The sequence below is a fragment of the Orycteropus afer genome, unplaced genomic scaffold (assembly GCF_000298275.1).
Source record: "Orycteropus afer afer isolate SDZICR_OR568_19922 unplaced genomic scaffold, OryAfe1.0 scaffold00105, whole genome shotgun sequence".
Lineage (NCBI taxonomy): Eukaryota > Metazoa > Chordata > Mammalia > Tubulidentata > Orycteropodidae > Orycteropus > Orycteropus afer.
Window position 1 is genome coordinate 4,391,189 of NW_006921692.1, and position 21,087 is coordinate 4,412,275.

The window sequence follows — 21,087 nt, forward strand, 5'->3', positions numbered from 1 at the left end:
CATCAATTCAATCAAAATTTATTAGTAATTACTGGAGATTGAAATGTGAAAGTTGGAAACAAAAAATCATTGGTGTTGGAAAATATAGCCTTGGTGATAGAAATGATGTTGGAGATCACATGATAAAATTCTGCAAGATCAATGACTTATTCATTGCAAAAACCTTTCTTCAACTACATAAAAGGTGGCTATACACGTTAATCTCACCAGATGGAATACACAAGTATCAAATTGACTACATCTGAGCAAACAGGTGATAGAGAAGCTCAATTCTTCAGACAATACAAGGCCAGAATCTGAAAGCAGAACAGTTCATCAATTTCTCATATGCAAGATTAAGTTGAAGCTGAAGACAATTAAAATAAGTCCACAAGAGCCAAGATATGTACTTGATTATATGTCATCTGAATTTGGAGACCATCTGAAGAATAGATTTGATGTATTGAATGCCAATGACCACAAACCAGAGGAGTTGTGATATCAAAGACATCATATGTGAAGAAAGCAAAAGATTATTAAAAAGACAGGATAGGGATAGGAGACTTCCAGTAAGATGGAGGAATCAGCAGACAAGTGACGCAGACCCTCTTCAACAAAAAAAAGAAAAAACAATTGACAGAGAGATACAGAAGATAACCCTGGAGCCCTGAGCTTTGAAAGGAGCTATACAGAAGTGAATTAGGCACCAACTAGTGGAAAAAACCTGAATGAAAACAGTGAGTACAGAGACAGTCGGAGCTGTGGACAGTCAGCTACTCTGACGGGACCAACAGCCTGAATATTTCCAAGTGGTGCTGGGACCTGAGAATTGACCTAAAGATCAGCCCTGGTTGCAAGGGCTGCAGGGACGACTGCACTGGTGGCTTATGACTAGGAAGGGAAAAAACAAATAGGGAGTCTGCCTGAGCTGTCGACTTTCCCCTGTAAGGAGGATGCAGCCATTTTGATTGTTTACATGTGGCAGCCATTTTGGATACTTAAAGTGACTGAGGGTGCAGCCATTTTGAATGTTCACAAGCAGTAGCCATTTTGGATATTTAAAGTGACTGAGGTACAGCCATTTTGAATGTTTACAAGTGACTGTCATTTTGGATACTTAAAGTGACTGAGGGTGCAGCCATTTTGAACCTTTACAAGTGGAAACCATTTTGGATTTTAAAGTGACAGCATTCTCATTCAGATTTCAGAGGCCTAAGAATAGGCTCTGTTTGCCAAGGTCAGCAGGGACATCTAAGAGGCTGAAAACAGAAATGGAGACAGGTCATGAGTGTATGAGTACTGTCAACTAGCAAATAGAGGTACTCTGCTGCATAGATAACATACAAAGAAAACTAAAATCGTGGGCAAATCACTCGAACATACAATCACCAATTAAATATAAACACAAAAACGTCACAATGCCTCGGAGACAACAGAGTATAACAGTCCGCACAAAGAAGTAAGGTAAAACAGAAAAAAAAAGGAGCAGGATAACAGACCCAAAACACATCCCTGAGGAAGATGTAGCATTGGAACTCCCTGATAAGGAATTCAAAAGAATTATATTTAGGTATTTTCAATGAATTGAGAGACAGATCAAAGAAAACACAGAGAAAACCCTAGAAAATTTTTGGAAGAAAATACAAGAACAAAATGACAACATAAATGAAAAATTAGAAATGATACAAAATCTACACACAGAAATCCAGAAGATTAATACTAAATTTTCAGAAATAGATAAGACATTGAATGGACAATGGAGCAGAATTGAGTCAATGGAAGACAGAATTAGGGAGATTGAAGGTATTTACCTGAATACTTCTTGGAAAGTAATAAATCAGAAAAAAAGTTCAAAAGAAAATGAAGAAAGCCTAAGGTTCATGTGGAATACCATCAAAAGGAATAACCTACGTGTTATCAGAATTCCAGAGAAGGAAGAGAAAAATGAAACCACTGAGAAAATTGTCCAAGATTTGTTGGAGGAGAATTTTCCTGGTATGATGAAAGATGAGAATATATCCATTCAGGAAGTCCAACGAACCCCAAACAGGATAGACCCCAAAAGAAAATCACCCAGACATCTCGTCATCAAACTTACCAAAACCAAAGACAAAGAAAGAATCATGAGGGCAGCATGGGAAAAACAAAAAGTTACCTACAGGTGGCAACCAATAAGACTAAGCTTGGATTTCTCAGCAGAAACCATGCAGCCAAGAAGACAATGGGATGCTAAATGTAAAATCCTGAAAGAGAAAAATTTCCAACCAAGAATTATTTACCCAGCAAAATTGTCCCTCAACTATGATGGTGAAATTAAGACATTTCCAGATAAGCAGAAATTAAGGGAATTTGTTAAAACCAGAACAACCTTACAAGAGATGCTAAAGGGAGCCCTTTGGACAGAGAAACAACAACAGCCAACAAAAACTGACCATTAATACACATGATGATATAACCCAGAATCCAACCCAGCTATGGAAGTATCCAAAGTAAATAAGCCTACATAATTGTAAACAGGGAACCAGAGACATCAATTGGCAAATGAGGACAACTACAAACCAAAAAGAGGGGAAAAAACTGTGTTGTAACAGAACTGCTAGATGGTAGGGAAGTCAAGACAACTGTAAGATAGAACGGACTGTTCTAAATTGGGAAGAAAACTATAAATCACAGGGTAACCTTGAAGAAAAATGATAAACCTTCACATCAAAAGAGGACCAGCATAAATATTCAGCAAATACAACAGCAATGAAGGAAGTGATAACATGATTCATAAACAAAACAAGCTCAGCATAGAAAATTATTTGGAACAAAGAAATTGACACCATGAAAAAGCACATATCACAAATGACAGCAACAAATTCATATTTACTGATAATTACATATCTGGAAAGGGACTTATCCCTAAGATTTATACCAGAAGAGTGGATGAGCAAACTATGGTACATACACATAATGGAATATTATGCAGCACTAAAGAATAAAGTAGAGTCTGCAAAACACCGCATAATATGGATGAACTTGGAGAACATTATGCTGAGTGACATAAGTCAATCATAGAAGGACAAATATAGTGTTAGTTCCTTGCTATGGAGGGTCAAGGAAAGGTTTATATATGGAGGGAAACTTTCTTTGTTGGTTGCCAGTGGTGGGAAGGAAGGGGAGGGAACACTGAAAAAAAAAAAATGCATTGACTCATGTCACTTTAGTTTTGTGTATTTCACTGTACATAAATTATATTTCAATAAAATGAATTTTAAAAAAAGACAGGAAAGGAAGGAAAGGCCAAAATGTATGTCAGAAGAAACTCTGAAACTTGTTCTTAAATAAAGAAAACCTAAAGAAAATAGAAGTAGCTCTGATGGCATAGTGCCTAAGGCATTTGACTGCTAACCAGAAGGCTGGCAGTTCTAACCCACTAGCCACACCTCAGAAGGAAGATTGGACAACCTATTTCCATTGAGATAATGCTTTGGAAACCTAAGGAGGGGTCAGTATGAGATGGATCCAACTTGCTGGCAATAAAGTTTTTTTTTTTTTTTTTTCCTTTTTGGTGTTAAAGAAAATATAAGAAATGACAAGATAAAAGAGCAGAACAGATTTGAAAGAGTAGCTCAAGAAAACAAAATAAATTATTATAATGAAATGTGCAAAGAAATACAGAAAGATATTTACTTGTGTTCAATTGACTATACAAAGGCATTCAACCATTTTGATCATAAGAAATTATTGATAACATTGCAAAGAACAAGAATTCCAGAACACTTAAATTGTGCTAATAAGGAACCTGTACATAGACCAGGAAGCTGTCATTTGAAGAGGACAAGGGGATACTACAAGGTTTAAATCAGTAAGAGTGTGTGTCAGGTTTGTATCCACACTTATTCTATATGTATACTGAGCAAATAATATGAGAAACTGAACTGCATGAAGAACACACAATCAGGATTGGGGGAAGACTTATCCACAACCTGCAATATGCAGATGACATAACCTTGTTTGCTGAAAGTGAAGAAGACTCGAAGCACTTACTGATAAAGATTAAAGACTATGGTCTGCAGTATGGATTACAACTGAACATAAAATGAAAATCCTCACAACTGGACCAACAAGCAGCATAACAATAAATGGAGAAAATAGTGAAGTTGTAAAAGATTTCATATACCTTGAATCCACAATCAACACCCATGGAAACAGCAGTAAAGAAATCACTCATTTTATTGTGTTGAGTAAAACTGCTGCAAAAGATCTCCTTAAAGTGTTAAGGAGCAAAGATGTCCCTTTGAAGACTAAGGTGCACCTAAACCATATCATGGTATGTTCAGTCACCTCATATGTATGTGAAAGCTGAACAATGAATAAGGAAGATTGAAGGAGTATTGATGCATTTGAATTGTAGTGTTGGCAAAGAATACTGAAAAGACCATGGACTGCCAGAAGAATGACAAAATCTGTCCTGGAGAAGGTGCAGCCAGAATTCTCCTTGGAAGAAAGAATGGCCAGACTTTGTCTCACCTACTTTGGTGATGTTGTCAGAAGTGACCATTCCCTGGGCAAAGAATGCTTGGTCGAGGGTCGGCAAAATGGGGAAGACCCTCAATGAGATGGATTGACACAGTGAGCTCAAGTATGGCAAAGATTGTGAGAATTGCCCAGGACTGGGTATTGTTTTTTACTGTTATACCCAGCATTACTGTGAGTCTGAGCTAACTCTATGGCACCTAACAACAACAAACCATTTCAGGAAGTAGCATATGATCAAGAGCCCATGGCACTGAAGGAAGAAGTCCAAGCTGTGCTGAAGGCACTGGCAAAAAACAAAGCTCCAGGAATTGACAGAATACCAATTGAAATGTTCCAACAAACAGATGCAACACTGCAAGTGCTCAGTTGTCTATGCTATGAAATTTATAAGACAGGTACAGAGCCAACTGAATGGAAGAGATCCATATCTGTACCCACTTTGAAGAACAGTGATCCAAGAGAATGTGGAAATTGTTGGACAATAATCATTAATATCCCATGCAAGTAAATTTTTTTTTTAAATAATTCAAAACTGTTTTCAGCATTACATAGACAGGGAACTACCAAAATTCGAGCCTGATTCAGAAGAGTACATGGAAAGAGAGATATAATTTACCCCCTTGGAAACCCACTGGGAGGGTCACTATGAGTTGGAATTGACTCTATGGCAGTGGATTTGGTTTGGTTTTTTGGAATCTACTTCAAAAGACCTCTTTAAACTGTTAAAGAGCTAAGATGCCACTTTGAAGATGCCCAATTAAGATATTTTCAACTACCTCATATCCATGTAAAGATCACACTATGAATGAATAAGAAGAAGCACAAAAGAATTGATCCATTTGAATTGTGGTGTTATAAGAGTATTGAATGTCCCATGGACTGCTAGAAGAATGAAAAGACCTGTCTTGGATGAACCATACCCACAGTGCTCCTTAGAGAGGAGTACGGTGACACTTTGCCTCTCATACTTTGGTCCTGTTGTCAAGAAAGACCAGTCCCTGGAGAAGGATATTATGCTCAGTAAAGTGGATGGTTGGTGAAAAAAAGGGAGATTCTCAACAAGATGGATTGACACAGTGGTTGTAACAATGGGATTAAGCATGGTAACACTTGGGAGTATGACACAGGACCAGGCATTGTATTGTTTGGTTGTACACAGGGTTCCTATGAGTGAAAACTGACTCAATATCATCTAACAAGGATACCAACATTTTGCATAGATTACTGCTAGAACAATGCGTTGGGGCTAATGTATACTCAGAATCTTCAAATTTTGTATCGTTGTTGTTAGGTGCTGTTGAGTCATCTCCAACTCATAGCAACTCTCTGTGTATAGCAGAACAAAACACTGTCCAGTCCTGTGCCAGATCCATGATCCCTGCTATACCTGAGCCCAACATTGTAGCCACTGTGTCAATCCATCTTGTTGAAGGCCTTCCCCTCTTTTGTTGACCCTCCACTTTATCAAGCATGACATCCTTCTCCAGGGAATGGTCTCTTCTTACAACATGACCAAAGAAGGTGAGATGAAGTCTGGCCATTCTCACTTCCAAGGAGCCTTCCAGTTGCACTTCATCCAGAACAGATTTGTTAAATTCTTTTAGCAGGCCATGGTACTTTCAACATCCTTCACCAGCAAAACACCTCAAAAGCATCAACATTCCTCAGTCTTCCTTATTCATTGTCCAGTTCTCACATGCATATGAGGCAATTGAAAATACCATGGCTTGTGTCAGGCACACCTGAGTCCTCAATGAGGCATCTTTGTTCTTCAGCACTTGAAAAAGGTCTTTTGCAGCCAATTTGTCCAGTGCTATGTGTCATCAGATATCTTGACTGCTGCTTCCATTGGTGTTGATTGTAGAACCAAGTAATATGAATTCTTAGACAACTTCAATCTTTTCTCCGTTTATCATGATGCTGCATTCTGGTCTAGTTGTGAGGATTTGTGTTTTCTTTCTATTGATATGTAATCCATACTGCAGACTGTATTCTCCACTCTTCATCACTAAGTGTTTCAAGTCATCCTCATTTTCAGCAAGCAAAGTTGTATTGTAAGCATATCGCAGATTATTAATGATTCTTCCTCTAATCCTGATACCATGATCTTCTTCATATAGTCCCACTTCTTGGATTATTTGCTCAGCATACAAATTGGATAAGTATAGTGAAAGGTTACAACCCTGACCCATTCCCTTCTTGACTTTAAACCATGCAGTGTCCCCTTCTTCTGTTCAAGTGACAGCCTCCTGGTTTATGTACAGGTTCCCCATGAGTATAATTAAGTGTTCTGGAATTCCCATTCTTCTCAATGTTACCCATAATTTGTTATGATACACACAATCTAATGTTTTTGCATAGTCAGTAAAACACAAGTAAACATCTTTCTGGTATTCTTTGCTTTGAGACAAGATCCATCTGACATCAGCAATGATATCCCTTGTTCCATATCCTCTTCTGATTCCAGCTTGCATTTCTGGAAGTTCTCTGTCAATATACTGCTGCAACCATTTTTGAATTATCTTCAGTAAGATTTTACTTGCATGTGATATTAATGATATTGTTTGATAATTTCCACATTCTGTGGGATCACCTTTCTTTAGAATGAGTACAAATATGGATCTCTTCCAGTCAGTTGACCAGGTAGATGTCTTCCAAATCTCCTGGTATATCCGAGTGAATGTCTCCAGCACGGCATTTGTTGAAACATCTCAATGGGCATTCTGTCAATTCCTGGAGCCTTGTTTTTCACCACTTCCGTCGTGTAACTTTGATTTCTTCCTTCCATACCATTGGTTCTTGATCATATGCCACCTCCTGAAATGGATGAACATCAACCAATTCTTTTTGGTACAGTGACTCTGTGTAATCCTTCCATCTTCTTTAGATGTTTCCTGTATCATTCAATATTTTACCCATAGAATGTTTCAATATTGCAACTCACAATCTTCAAATTTTGTATTAATATATATTTATTGTATGCATATTCATGCAAAAGCATTAAAAAAAGATCAAAATTCAGTTCCTGCCCTCAAGGAATTCAACATAAAATAACAGATAAAAAAAAAAATCCTATGTTGCAATTTGATGTAGCAAAAACAATGATATAAATATGCCAAAGTATCATTATAATCATTAGTGATAAAGTAATCAGACGGAATTTTCCTGAGTGATGGAGGATGCTCTACTTGGTAATATAGTTGTGTAAGGAGAGGATCATAATGTGGCTGAAAAATCTGCAGAAGCTTGAAGGCTCTATTGTGACTTGTATCCCTTGGATCTAACCTGGACTATTATTTCATTCACCAACATTTGTTTAATGGCCTCTGTTCATCCCAAAGGGAACATGGTCAAATTTTACCAGGGGAACTATTAGGAGGACATAAATTGTAATCCTCTCAGTTCAGTGCAGTGTTCCTCTATATTTCAATGGAATGAAGGAAAAGGAGAGACTTTTATTGCTATGTGGGAACCATACACACTGGGACTCACAACACAAATCCTCTGGACGTTAAAATAGTGGAAAGTCTGAGGAAATGACAAAAATTAGTGAAGGGAGTCAGAAGTAGACACTCCCTGTAAGAGTGGTAACACTAGCAAATATTCTTTTTGACCAAGCCAATTTCCTAGCACTGGCACTGAAAACATTTCCTGGATAGGATCCACACTTTTTCCTCCTGGTTTCATGATAATAAGAATGAGGGAAGCCACTGACTGTTCATCATTTTTGTTGTATTTCTGAATAAAGTAAAGGCTGGCCATCCTCTCAAATACATCTGACCTAGATGCCTTTTTGTTGTTGTTGAAGTCATAAACAACAAGCATACACCTACTCAACAATTTTTACACTCATAGTTCATTGGCAACGGTTACCTACTTAACATTGTATCACCATTCTCATCATCTCTGCCCATGTTGTATCGTCACTTGTTAACTTAGACTCTTTGTCTCTTAACTTCTCATCTATGATTTAACATTTTGGTCATTTTTATCCATAAAATGAGTACTTTAATGTTCCAGGTAGACATTTTGGTATAGACTCAACTTCTCTCCTGAGCTGCAGAGGGACGGATGGTACTCATTAGGGAGTCACATTCCCATCTACACAATTCGGTGGTGGAAGGACATATTGACCTTCCTTCTCCCAATTCCTGAACCTTTGAAACCAAGACACATGAGGAGAGAAGTCAGAAATGTTATGTTATCCAAGAGGGGCAAGGAAAAGCTATACTGATCAGGGTTTGTGCACTGAAACCAAAGGTTCAGGATTCTACACTCCTGAATCTGTGCTGAGTAGAAGGAAATTGGATGCCACTCAACACAGAGCTTGAGCTGTCTAAGCAACAATGGCCTTGCTAACTCCTTTACTCTTACGGGTGCCATGATCAATCCTAATGACCTCTGTCACTTGACTGATCACAGCACAAATATGGCCAAGTCATACTCTATTATCTGCATGGAGCTACTACCTTATCAAGCCATATTTTATTATTTGAATACTTAATCTTCTTTCTTGCAGTATTGTGATCTGAATCAGCTTAAATAAGGAAATTGGTCTCAGAAACCTATTCTTTTGTGAAAGACTCTTTCTCTGATCAGAAAACTCCTAAAATTAAATGTCAAAGTACTTTCATTTACCCTTGTATGATTTTGACTCTATACACCTATCTAAGAGATTTACAAAAAAAAAAAAAAAGGTTTGGAAAATGGAAAGGCAAAGGAAACCAGATGAAATATCTATTTTCCTGAAATCTGCAAGTCTCTGAAGTCTGTGCTTCAGATTAACTCTTGGCTAACAAACAGTTCCTCTACATCCAAACTAGCACTGCCAAATCATTAATTGTAAAATATTGAACAAACTTTCTGCCATAAAAGGAAGCTCTAAAGAATATCTTTGAAGAAAAAAAAGGGGAGGGTTTACCTTATTCTTGCCAGAATATTTAACTCCTGCATTTTCCTTACATCAAAAGCCAAACCTACAAGCTTACTCAAATGCACCAACATTTGACACAGCATGAAACGATAGTTAAGTGTGGAAAATTATAATTTCAAGGATCTAGGTAACATTAATTTAGTTTCACAGACCCATAAGCCTGATTCTGTACATACTTGGGAAAAGAATCATTCTCCCTTACTTGCCTTTCTTCTGTTATTATAGTATGCATGAACTTGTGTACAAACACACATACACATGGACTTTGCAGGGCTAATACAGCAACTGGACTGCAGAAGAGGTGGGGTCAGATGTTGCCAAGCAAGACATGAAAGTCCGTTTTCTCCAAAGTATTCTCTTGATTGTCCTTGCTTTTCATCAGTTGTTGTTGTTGTTGTTAAGTGCCGTTGAGTCGTTTCCGACTCATAGCGACCCCATGCACAGCAGAACAAAACACTGCCCTATCCCGTGCCAGCCCTACAATCCCTGCTATACTTGAGCCCATCATTGCAGCCACCTTATCAATTCATCTCGTTGAAGGCCTCCCCCTCTTTCGTCCACCCTCCACCCTACCAAGCACGACATCCTTCTCCAGGGAATGGTCCCTTCTGACAACTTGACCAAAATAGGTGAGACGAAGTCTGGCCATTCTTGCTTCCAAGGAGCATTCTGGCTGCACTTCCTCCAGGACAGATCTGTTAGTTCTTTTAGCAGTCCATGGTACTTTCAGCACTCTTCGCCAGCACCACAACTCAAAAGCATCAACTCTTCTTCGGTCTTCCTTATTCATTGTCCAGCTCTTACATGCATACGAGGCAATTGGAAATATCATGGCTTGTGTAAGGCACACCTTAGTCCTCAAGGAGATATCCTTGCTCCTCAGCACTTGAAACAGTTCCTTTGCAGTTGACTTTCCCAATGCTACACGTCATCTAATGTCCTGACTGCTGCTTCCATTGGCATCGATTGTAGAACCAAGCAACGTGAATTCCTTGACAACCTCAATCTTCTCTCCATTTATTGTGATGCTGCTCATTGGTCCAGTTGTCAGGATTTTTGTTTTCTTTATATTGAGACGTAATCCATACTGCAGACTGTATTCTTCAACCTTCATCAGTAGGTGCCTGAAGTCATCCTCACTTTCAGCAAGCAAAGTTGTATTGTCTGCATATCTCAGGTTGTTCATGATTCTTCCTCCAATCCTGATACCACGTTTTTCTTCTTACAGTCCAGCTTCTCAGATTATTTGCTCAGCATATAGATTGAATAAGTGTGGAGAAAGGATACAACCCTGACGCACTCCCTTCCTGATTTTAAACCATGCAGTGTTCCCTTGTTCTGTTCGAACGACAGCTTCCTGGTCAAGGTACAGATTCCTCATGAGTACAATCAAGTGCTCGGGAATTCCCATTCTTCTCAATGTTACCCATAATTTGTCATGATACACACAATCAAATGCCTTTGCATAGTCAATAAAACACAAGTAAACATCTTTCTGGTATTCTTTGCTTTGAGTCAAGATCCATCTGACAACTGCTATGATATCCCTTGTTCCTCGTCCTCTTCTGAATCCGGCTTGAACTTCTGAAAGTTCTCTTTTCATCAGAGTTCACACTAAATCCTTAAAATTCATGTGATGTTTAAACAGGATAGATCCCAGATGAAAAAGTAAAATGGTAGTGGGGCCAGAGAAAACATTCTTCTTTGGGCCTGGAGAAAGAATATTTTACCCTTGGTATGCTGGGGACAGAGGTTATCATGATAATTTTATACCTTAAAGTGAGTTTTATTTCATGCAGGTGGGTTCTCATTATGTATTTGCTTTTTTTTTTTTTTTTTCCCTGTCTTTGATTATAAATGTTAGCTGTTTATTCTTGTCAGTGTGTATAATATATTCCAGAAAGGCTTTGCAGGTGTCCTTAAATCACTATATAATGTTGTTGTGTGCCATTGAGTCGGATGCGACTCATAGTGACCCCTCCTTGGGTTTCTGAAGCAGTATCACTACAGAAGTAGTTTGCCCAACCTTCCTTCTGAGGAGTGGCTGGTGGGTTTGAACCAACAGCCTTCTGGTTAGCAGTCAAGTGACTAAGACACTACTCTACCAGAGCTCCTGCTATATACTAGGTGGCATGATTTATTTCATCTTCCACAGGTGGAACAAATAATGGTATCTATAGTTATTTGCACAGTTTTTGCTTGAAAGGTAGTATGGTGTTGATACAAAAAGGTAAATAGAGCTAAAATATTAGTTTAAAGGTAAAAGTTTGTGCTGTTAGATGATCAATGTAGTGGACTAGTTACTGCGGTTCTCTTGATATTGACTGGGCATCATTCACTAAAAGAAAAATCTACTTGTTGATCTTTCTATCTAGCTTATAGTTCAACTAATTTTAGCTTGTTCACTAATGTAAGCCGTTTCTTTTTTATTTTTTTACTTTTTACTGCAAGTATTTTGAGAGTGATTCAAGGCTGCTATTTTAACATGGTAAGAAGAAAATAAAAATAAAAGAATAAACTTCTCAAATAACAGGAGGTTGTGAAAAAGGATTTATCTCTGATAGGCTAAACAGAAATTTCATGGTTCAGAGTCTGCTGCTCAAGCCAAAATTAAACTTCACCACTCACATAATATTAGTCCCATAATTCTTCTTCTGTGGAGAAATGAAGGGAATTTTTTACCTTTTGAAAGTTAGGAATTTGGTTTGTCTATTTATGTGCTTAAGGTTTTTTTTTTTTTTTTTTTTTAGAAGCCTTTAATTATTATCTCACATTAAAAGGTTGTTCCACCTCCGGCTAGATTGTACTATGAGTCACAACAACTTCAGCTAGTTCTGTCTAAAGTCACACAAGCTGTGGGATTCTCAGGGTAGCAAACGTCCATAAACTTAATTATGTTGGGGAAAAATAATAATAATGTAACATGCATGTACATCAAACTTCACTTAAAGTGAAGAGGCATCAAAATCTAACACAAAGTTATTTTGACAAGTTTCCATACACACAAAAGAAATCGTTAAGTCCAAGGAAAGGCTAATATTGACGACAAGACTGCATTTATCATTGTTTCTTTCAACACTTTCACTTGTGTAGGATGCTTAAGTAAGAACAATTCCAATGCAAAAGAGGTCGTGATATGTGGATGACGCAAATAGGATGATTTAGGCTATTGTAAACCACCTAACTACTACTTTTCATGTTAGTTGATGTAACAAATGTGAGATGCGCTGGCACTGATACTCCCTACATTTCCATCTGTCTTGCAAACAGTGGCAAAACACTTCCTTTTTTTCCTCAATGACTTCTTTTCTCATAAGAATAATTTTGAAAAGAAAAGTCTGGGAACAAAGAACATACTTACTAACAAAAGCAAAAAGAGAGCAGCTATTTCCATTGAATATTGTTTATCTTTGTTGTATCCCCACAATGATATTCCAAGGGTGCTAGCAATTATTGCTTTAACCCATTGTATGACTAGAGATAATAGTGAATAATCAGATTTATGAAATGTCTATTTGAAATCAGACTTACTTGTTTTGTTTAAATGGTGTTTTACTGGCAGGGATATATGTTCAGAATCATTCCAGTGCATTGACATTTTGGGTTGGATTTTGGTGAGGGACTACATAGAATATCAGTATCATCAAGCAGTTAGTCAGAGTACAAACCACATAATTGCTTCATTGACGATGTTGAAATAAATTAAACCATTCAGTGTACACCTAAAATATAGTTATTTTGAATTTGGTTCCTGATTGGGTTTGATGCCAATAGGTGGATTATGATTAATTCCTTTTATTAGCAAAATCCTTGACTTTATTTTCAGTTGTTGGAAATAGATACTTTATTTCCATATATATTCATTAATATTACATTTTAATAAATAATGAATGCAACATAGAGAGTAGAAAAATGAAAGGGAACATTTATTTCACATCTGGGTAAGATAGAATTTGAATACATTATCCAGTCTCTTTGGAATTGTCACAACCGTTTGTTTGATTGCCTCTTTGCTTGTACAAATATCTGTACAAATATTTGTAAAACTAAGTTGACTTAAGTTAATTTTATTTTGAGATTCTCTTTTATACTTCATAACAATACTTCAGGTGATTAAAGGACATCTGGAAGTCCTGGAAAACAGGATTGGAAATGACCTTTTGCTAGCATTGAATTACAGTTTGAATGAGATTGAAATATTTTTCTTTCTTTTTGAAAACAAAAATGTGCATTACAAGTATTATTAGTAGAATGATATATCTGGGAAATCTCACACCATATATATATATATCAATCTATGCTATTTATAAGACTGCTAAAAAGGAATCAGTAGCTGTGTTTTGTGAAATTGTAATGTATTCATTAGTATAATTCTGCTCATCTTTAACAATTGCTAAAACCTTCTCTAACTCTTTAAGCTGTGTTCCATTAATGAACCATATAAAGTCAAAGGTAGTAAAATTTGGTATCTATTTAATAACACATAGCAATTTAGGATGTCTATTCCAGCCAGGAAATGAAAGTGATATAAATATGAAAATATCCAGTATGGCATGTGAAATTTCATCTAGTCTAAACAGCAGCTTAAAGCTGAAACTAAAATAATGTTTAATTCAGACTGCATGGTATTGGAACAGAAGACAAGTTACAGATTCAGGCAAAACAATTAGCCAAAGTGTAGAGATTTAACATTGTAAGATTTATCTTATACCTTTGGAAGAAGGTTCTCTATGTCTCTTTGTATCCTACATGGAGCCATAACTTTGCTGCAACAGCTGCTATTCTACAAAAAAAAAGGAAATTTTTGTCCTTCTAAATAAGAGTTCACCTTTTATCAAGTGGCATTCATGAATTAACTAGTCTTGTATAACCATTTTTGGAGTTGTCTATTTTTCAAGCTATCCAAACATTAAAAAAAAAAAAAATCATATATGTAATGTGGTTAGCTATTACAGTGGAATAAGGGTAGGGTTAGGGGCTAATGGCTTTAGGATCGTAGTCTAATTTTAATCAGGATAGGATTTTTTGAGACTTATTGAAAATATGTGTTTGTTTGAATTAGCGTTGTTTTCTGTTTGTCTCAGGAGAACTTTGCTGATGTTCAGATGCTCAGAGTTAAGAATATAAGAGGCACATGAAAGTCTGAGAATATTATAGGAGAAAGAAGAAATATACTCTCCCGAAACCAAAAGTATACAGGCTTTTGAGAGTGAGAGGAAAAGAGCCCATTTTATAACTCTATCAACTGCTAATCTACAGCTGTCCGTTGATGAAAGGAGGTCTTTAGGCTTTCACCAGGTAGAATCTTTCCACTCAGAGACAGACATACTTGAATGTATAATGGATTCCTGAAGTTGTTAAATGATACCCTGATGTGTGATCTTTACTGCCTCCCCATTTTGGCCAAACTCAGCAGAGAGCATAGACTTAAAAACAAATCAACTGAGTTTTCAGAACTCATTTTCAAAGCTGTAAAATTATGAATGTATGTTGGTCAAAACAAGAAATCAATTATTTAGTGATGACCATAATTACCAGCTAAACTTTCCACAACACAAGAGTGAGAACAAATAATTTTATTTAAATTTTGCCTGGGACAAATTTAATTTTCTTTATGGAATTAAATTGCTAATTTTGGTGTGCAAAAGATGGTAAACTGTGGAAGTTACAGCATATTATGATAAATTCTTGCAAAGTTAATTATTTATTTGGGCACCGGGGGGGGGGGAGGAATCTCACTGTCATTGAGTTGATTCAACTCTGAGAAACCCCTCTTTGGGTTTCTGAGGGGTTATCTCTATGGAAGTAGATTGCCCAGCCTTCCTTCCTAGGAGTAGCTGTTGAGTTTGAACCATGATCCTTCTCGTTAGCAGTCAAATGCTTTAGGCACTACGCCACCAGAAGAGTTTCTAATATATACTAAGTATTCAACAAATTGTGTTGGATTAAACAGATAATTCAAGACAAGGTATTACATTTCTTTTGGCAAAAGTTTCTTCTTCCTTCAGCCTGAATTTTATAGACACGTAACTAAACCTGTCCTTTTTTTTTTTTTTTTTCATTTATTTTCTGTAAATAAATCTCTCATATTCATTAAACAGAGGTGCTACTTTGAATAGAACTGTCTCAGAGATAGTTTAACAACTTAAGTTTTGTGATCAAAATGACTGATTTGAAACTCAACATCAACAATGTTTCGGTTTTTCAGTGTTTCCCCAGTGATATTATTTACTCCAAAATATGGCCATATTAAAGGCATTGATATATGTGAAGCACTTACAACATTGCCTGAGATATTGAAAATGTAAGCTCTTGTTATCAACACAATAGCTTAAAGCTGAACTTTCCTCTTGGACCTGTAACTATCATCCCTACTCTTGACTAGATGATTTCTTCACTGCATCTGAGGGAATGTAAGAACTTGAATTAAAAGACATGAAAAGGAATGAACATGATTTTCATTTAAATAATATAAGGGTAAATTAATCCTTCACACTGCTGAGATATTCCTAATGATTAGTCCCCAGGCTGATCCTTCATCAGTAGTTTATAGCTAGTTTGTTCCTTACTCTAGAGTAAAGCTGAAGGCACTTCCTTTTTTTAACAAACTAGACATTAATTAAGGTAAGCAGCAGACTAGAGTGTATAATTGCTATTGTAAAGTATAGAGAATGTTACAAATAGCAGTGAGCTTACTAATAAAGAATGAATAAAGACAATGCCCCTTCCTAAAAGGTAAATTAGAATAATACATCTTTTTGAAGAAATGTACTTAAATTATAATTGGAAAAAAAAATAGTGAAGTTCCATTTTGCATTTCCAATCATTTGATGCACAGAATAAAATTTAAAGGTGGTCCTTGCTTATGTTCTTAGAAGTTAGGCAGAGTAATAGCAGTAGATACTCAAGGTGGTATCTTGATGTCTCTCCAAATTGTTCATCATTTCCATTGTATTTTTCCATGTTGCTCTTGATATTCCACTAGCATTGTCTTCCTTCCTAATTTTCCTTTCTCCTTACCACAACACCAGTTCATTTGTCTCATGTTCAATCCCTGAATATTCTATTGATTGCCCAGCCTTCCTTCCTAGGAGTAGCTGTTGAGTTTGAACCATGAGCCTTCTCGTTAGCAGTCAAATGCTAACTCAACTCCCATATCCAGTAAGTTTCTAGTCACTTCACATTTTTTTTTAATTTTTACTGTGATTTGGGTGGAAGTTTACAGAGCAAATTCATTTTCCGTATAGCTTTTCATTTTCCATACAGTTTTTCATTTTCCGCATACACTTTGTTCATGACATTTACTGCAATTTCCCACAATGTAACAGCTTTCTTTCCACTTCCTCTCTATAGTCACCTCTTCCTTGTGTCCTTTCCTCGCATGCACTCGTGCCCCCAGAGCTGTCTCACTGTGCATACACAGCCCTTCTATTCTCCCATGATTGATCCTTCCAAGGAGTATATTCATCTAATGTAAATGTTCAGCTCACATGCCTGTCTTGTTTGTCAAGAAGCCACAGGAGTGGGTTCAATTACAGACCTGAAGGGCAGCTAGGGGCCATATCTCAGGGTTTCTACCAGGCTCTATCACACCAGAAAACCTGGCACCCCATTTTTTTTTTTTTCTTTCTTTCATTTAATGATTTTGAGTTTTGTTCCACATTGTTCTTCCATTCTATCCAGGATCACCTACATAGATCCCCCTCTGAGTGGTAGACAGTGGTAGCTGGGCACCATCTAGTTCTGGTCTCATGGTCACATAGGCTGAGGCTCACATGGTGTACCAGTTCTTTGGACTCATTTTTTCCATGCATCTGTTCTTTTCTTCATTCTGCTTTGCTCTGGATGAGGAGCAACCCATCATTGCATCCAGATGGCTGCTTGCAAGCTTTTAAGATTCCAGTCACTACTCCCCAAAGTAAGGTGTAGAACAATGTTTTTGTGTAGTATGTTATGCCAATTGACCTTGATGTTCCCTGCAATGATGGTACTGAACCCACAGGTCTAACTACCCACTCCCTCCAGGTTGTTGGTTGTGGCCAAGATATCACTACAAACTTGTCCCTTGTCAGCTCTACTACAATAGCAGACTAATATAATATTTGTCCTTCAATGATTGACTTATTTCACTCAGCATAATGTTCTCCAAGTTCATTCATGTTATGTGGTGTTTGGCAGATTCTGCATTACTCTTTATGGTTGCATAGTATTCCATTGCATGTATGTACCATAGTTTGGTTATCCATTCTTCCATTGATGGGAACCTAGGCTGTTTCCACCTTTCTGAAATTGTAAATAGTGCTGTGATGAACATGGGTGTGCATGTATCTGTTCTTGTCCTGGCTCTCCCTTCTTTAAGATATATACCTAGTAATGAGATTGCCTAATCAAATGGTATCTCTAATTTCAACTTTTTAAGGAATCACATACTGTTTTCCACAGTGATTGTATCATTTGACAGTCCCACCAGCAGTGCATGAGTCCCAATCTCTCCACTTTCTCATCAGCATTTGCTGTTTTCTGACTTAAACTTTGCTACTAGTACTGGGGCAAGATGGTATCTCATTGTTGTTTTGATTTGCATCTCTCTAATTGCTGATGATCATGACCATTTCATCACGTGTTTGTTGGCATCTGAATCTCTTCATTGTTGAAGTGACTGTTCATGTCTTCTGCTCATTTTCTAATTGTATTATTTGTCTTTTTGTTGTTGAAGTGTTGGAGTTTTCTATAAATTTTAGAGATAAGTCCCTGGTCAGATAATGTCATTGCTGTATATTTTCTCCCAATCTGTAGTTTCTCTTTTTACTCTTTTAGAGAAGCTTTTGGAAACACATAAATATTTAATTTTTAGAAGATCCCATTAATCTATTTTATCTTTTGCTGTTTATGCATTTTGGTTATGCCTGACAGTCTGTTTATGCCATATATTACAGCCCCTAAATTTGCCATAAAGTTTTCCTCGAGGAACATTATAGTTTTAGGTTTCACATTTAAATCTTTGATCTATCTGGAGTTAGTTTTTGTGTGTGGTGTGAGGTACAGATTTTGTTTCATTTTTCTGCAAATGACTATCCAGTTTTGCCAGCACCATATGTTAAACAGACAATCTCTCCCCCATTTAATGGATTTCAGTTCTTTGTCAAAGATCAGCTGACTATACGTTGATGGATCTATTTCTGGATTCTCAATTCTCAATTATATTCCAGTGGTCTATGTGTGTGTGGTTGTACCAGTACCAGGCTGTTTCCACTACCATGGCTGTATAATAGGTTTTGAGATGAAAGAGTGTGAAACTTCCTACTTTGTTCTTCTTCTCCAATAGTGCTTTGCTTATCTGAGGTCTCTTTCCTTTCCATATAAAGTTAGTGATTTGTTTTTCAATATCCTTAAAGAATATTGATAGGATCTGGATTGGGATTGCTTTGAATGTATAGATTGCTTTGGGTAGAATTGACAATTTCACAATGTTCAATATTCCTATTCATGAGCATGGTGTGTTCTTCCAATTATGTAGAGCTCTTATTATTCCTTCAAGTAGTCCTTTGTAGTTTCCTTTTTTCAGGTCTTTTGTGTTGCTGGTAAGATTTATTCCAAAGCATTATTTATTTGTTTGTTTGTTTATTTATTTACTTATTTATTGGTAGCTATTGTAAATGGTATTGATTTCCTTATTTCCTTTTCAGCAAATCTCTGCTGGTGTAGAGGAATCCAACTGATTTTTGATTTTTGGATGTTGCTCTTATATCCTGCTACTACGCTAAAACTCTCAATTAGTTCCAGTAGTTTATTTGCTGTGTCTCTTGGGTTGTCTATGTATAGGATCATATCATCAGCAAATAAGGACAGTTTTACTTCTTCCTTACCAATTTGGATGTCTTTGATTTCCCTTTCTGGCTTTATTGCCCTGACTACAACCTCCAATACAGTGCTGAATAAAAGTGATGACAGAGGGCATCATTGTCTGGTTCCTGTTTGCAAGTGGAAAGATTTCAGTCTCTCTCCCTTGAGAATAATGTTGGCTGTTGTTTTTATCACATATGATCTTTATTATGTTGAGGAATATCCCTTCTATTCCTATTTTACTAAAAGTTTTGATGAGGAATGGGTATTGGATTTTATCAAATGCCTTTTCTGCAACAGTTGATATGATCATGTGTTTCTTTTCCTGTTTTATTTATGTGATGGATGATGTTGATTGTTTTCTAATGTTGAATCATCCTTGTATACATGGCTTTACCCAACTTGGTCATAATGCATTATTTTTTTAATATGCTATGAGAGTCTGTTGGCTAGGATTTTGTTGAAGATTTTTGCATCTATATTCATGAGGGATATTGGTCTGTAGTTTTTGCTTTGAGTGATGTCTTTGCCTGGCATTGGTATCAAGGTTATGCTTGCTTCATAAAATGAATTTAGGAGAATTCCATCAATTTCTATGTTTTGGAATAGTTTGAGTAGGATTGGTGTCAGTTCTTCTCTGAATGTTTGGTAGAATTCTCTGGTGAAACCATTTGGGCCAGGATTTGTTTGTTTGTAATTTTCTTATGACCTGTTCAATTTCTTCTTTTGTTATGGATCTCTTTAATTTTTCCACCTCAGCTTATGTTAGTTTAGGTAAGTAGTATGTCCCTAGAAATCTGTCCATTTTTTCTAGATTTTCAAATTTCTTGGAGTATAGTTCTTCATAGTACCCTGATGTTATCGTTTCTATTTCAGTTGGTTCTTTGGTGATGTTGCCCAATTCATTTCTTATTCATATTTGTGTTCTCTTCCTCCTTTCCTTTGCTAAATTTGTGAGTGGCTTGATAATTTTATTAATCTTTTCAAAGAACCAACTTCTAGTCTTGTTCAATTTTTCTATTTTCTATTTTCTGTTTAATTTATTTCTGCCTGGATCTTTATTATTATTATTTTTTCTTCTGGTGAATGTAGACTTTTTTTTTTTTTGGCTGCTATTTTTCTAATTGTCAGAAATATAAGGTTAAGGTGTTGGTTTGGACTCTTTTTTCTTTTTAATGTGTGCACTTATTACTATAAGTTAGCCTCTGATCACTGCTTTTGCTGTGTCCCAAAGAGTTTGGGAAGTTGTGTTTTCATTTCTAGTTTGAGTCAAAGAATTTTTTAATTTCATTTTTTATTTCTTTTATTACCTAGTAGTTTTTAAAGAGAGTGTTATTCAGTTTCCATGTGTTTGTTCTTTTCTCCATTGATCTTCCTATTGTCAATTTCTAATTTTATAGCATCATGATCTGAGAAGATGTTTTGCAGTATTTAAATGTTTTTAAATTTATTAAGACTTGTTTTATGACCTAACATATGGTCTATCGTGGAGAATGTTCAATGTGCACTGGAAAAGAATGTATAACATGCTGTTTGTTGGGTGAAGTGCTCTGTAGATGTCTATAAGGACAAGTTGCTGGATTGTATTGCTTAGTTCTTCTATGTCTTTGTTGAATTTCTTTCCAGTTCTATCTGTGATTGAAAGTGGTATATTAAAGTCTCCTACTATGAATGAGGAGTCATCTATTTGTGTTTTCAAATATGTTAAAGTCTGATTCGTGTATTTTTTTTTAATTGGGTAAATGGGTATTTATTATGGTTATATCCTCTTGCTTAATTGATACTTTAATCGTTATATAATGTCCTTC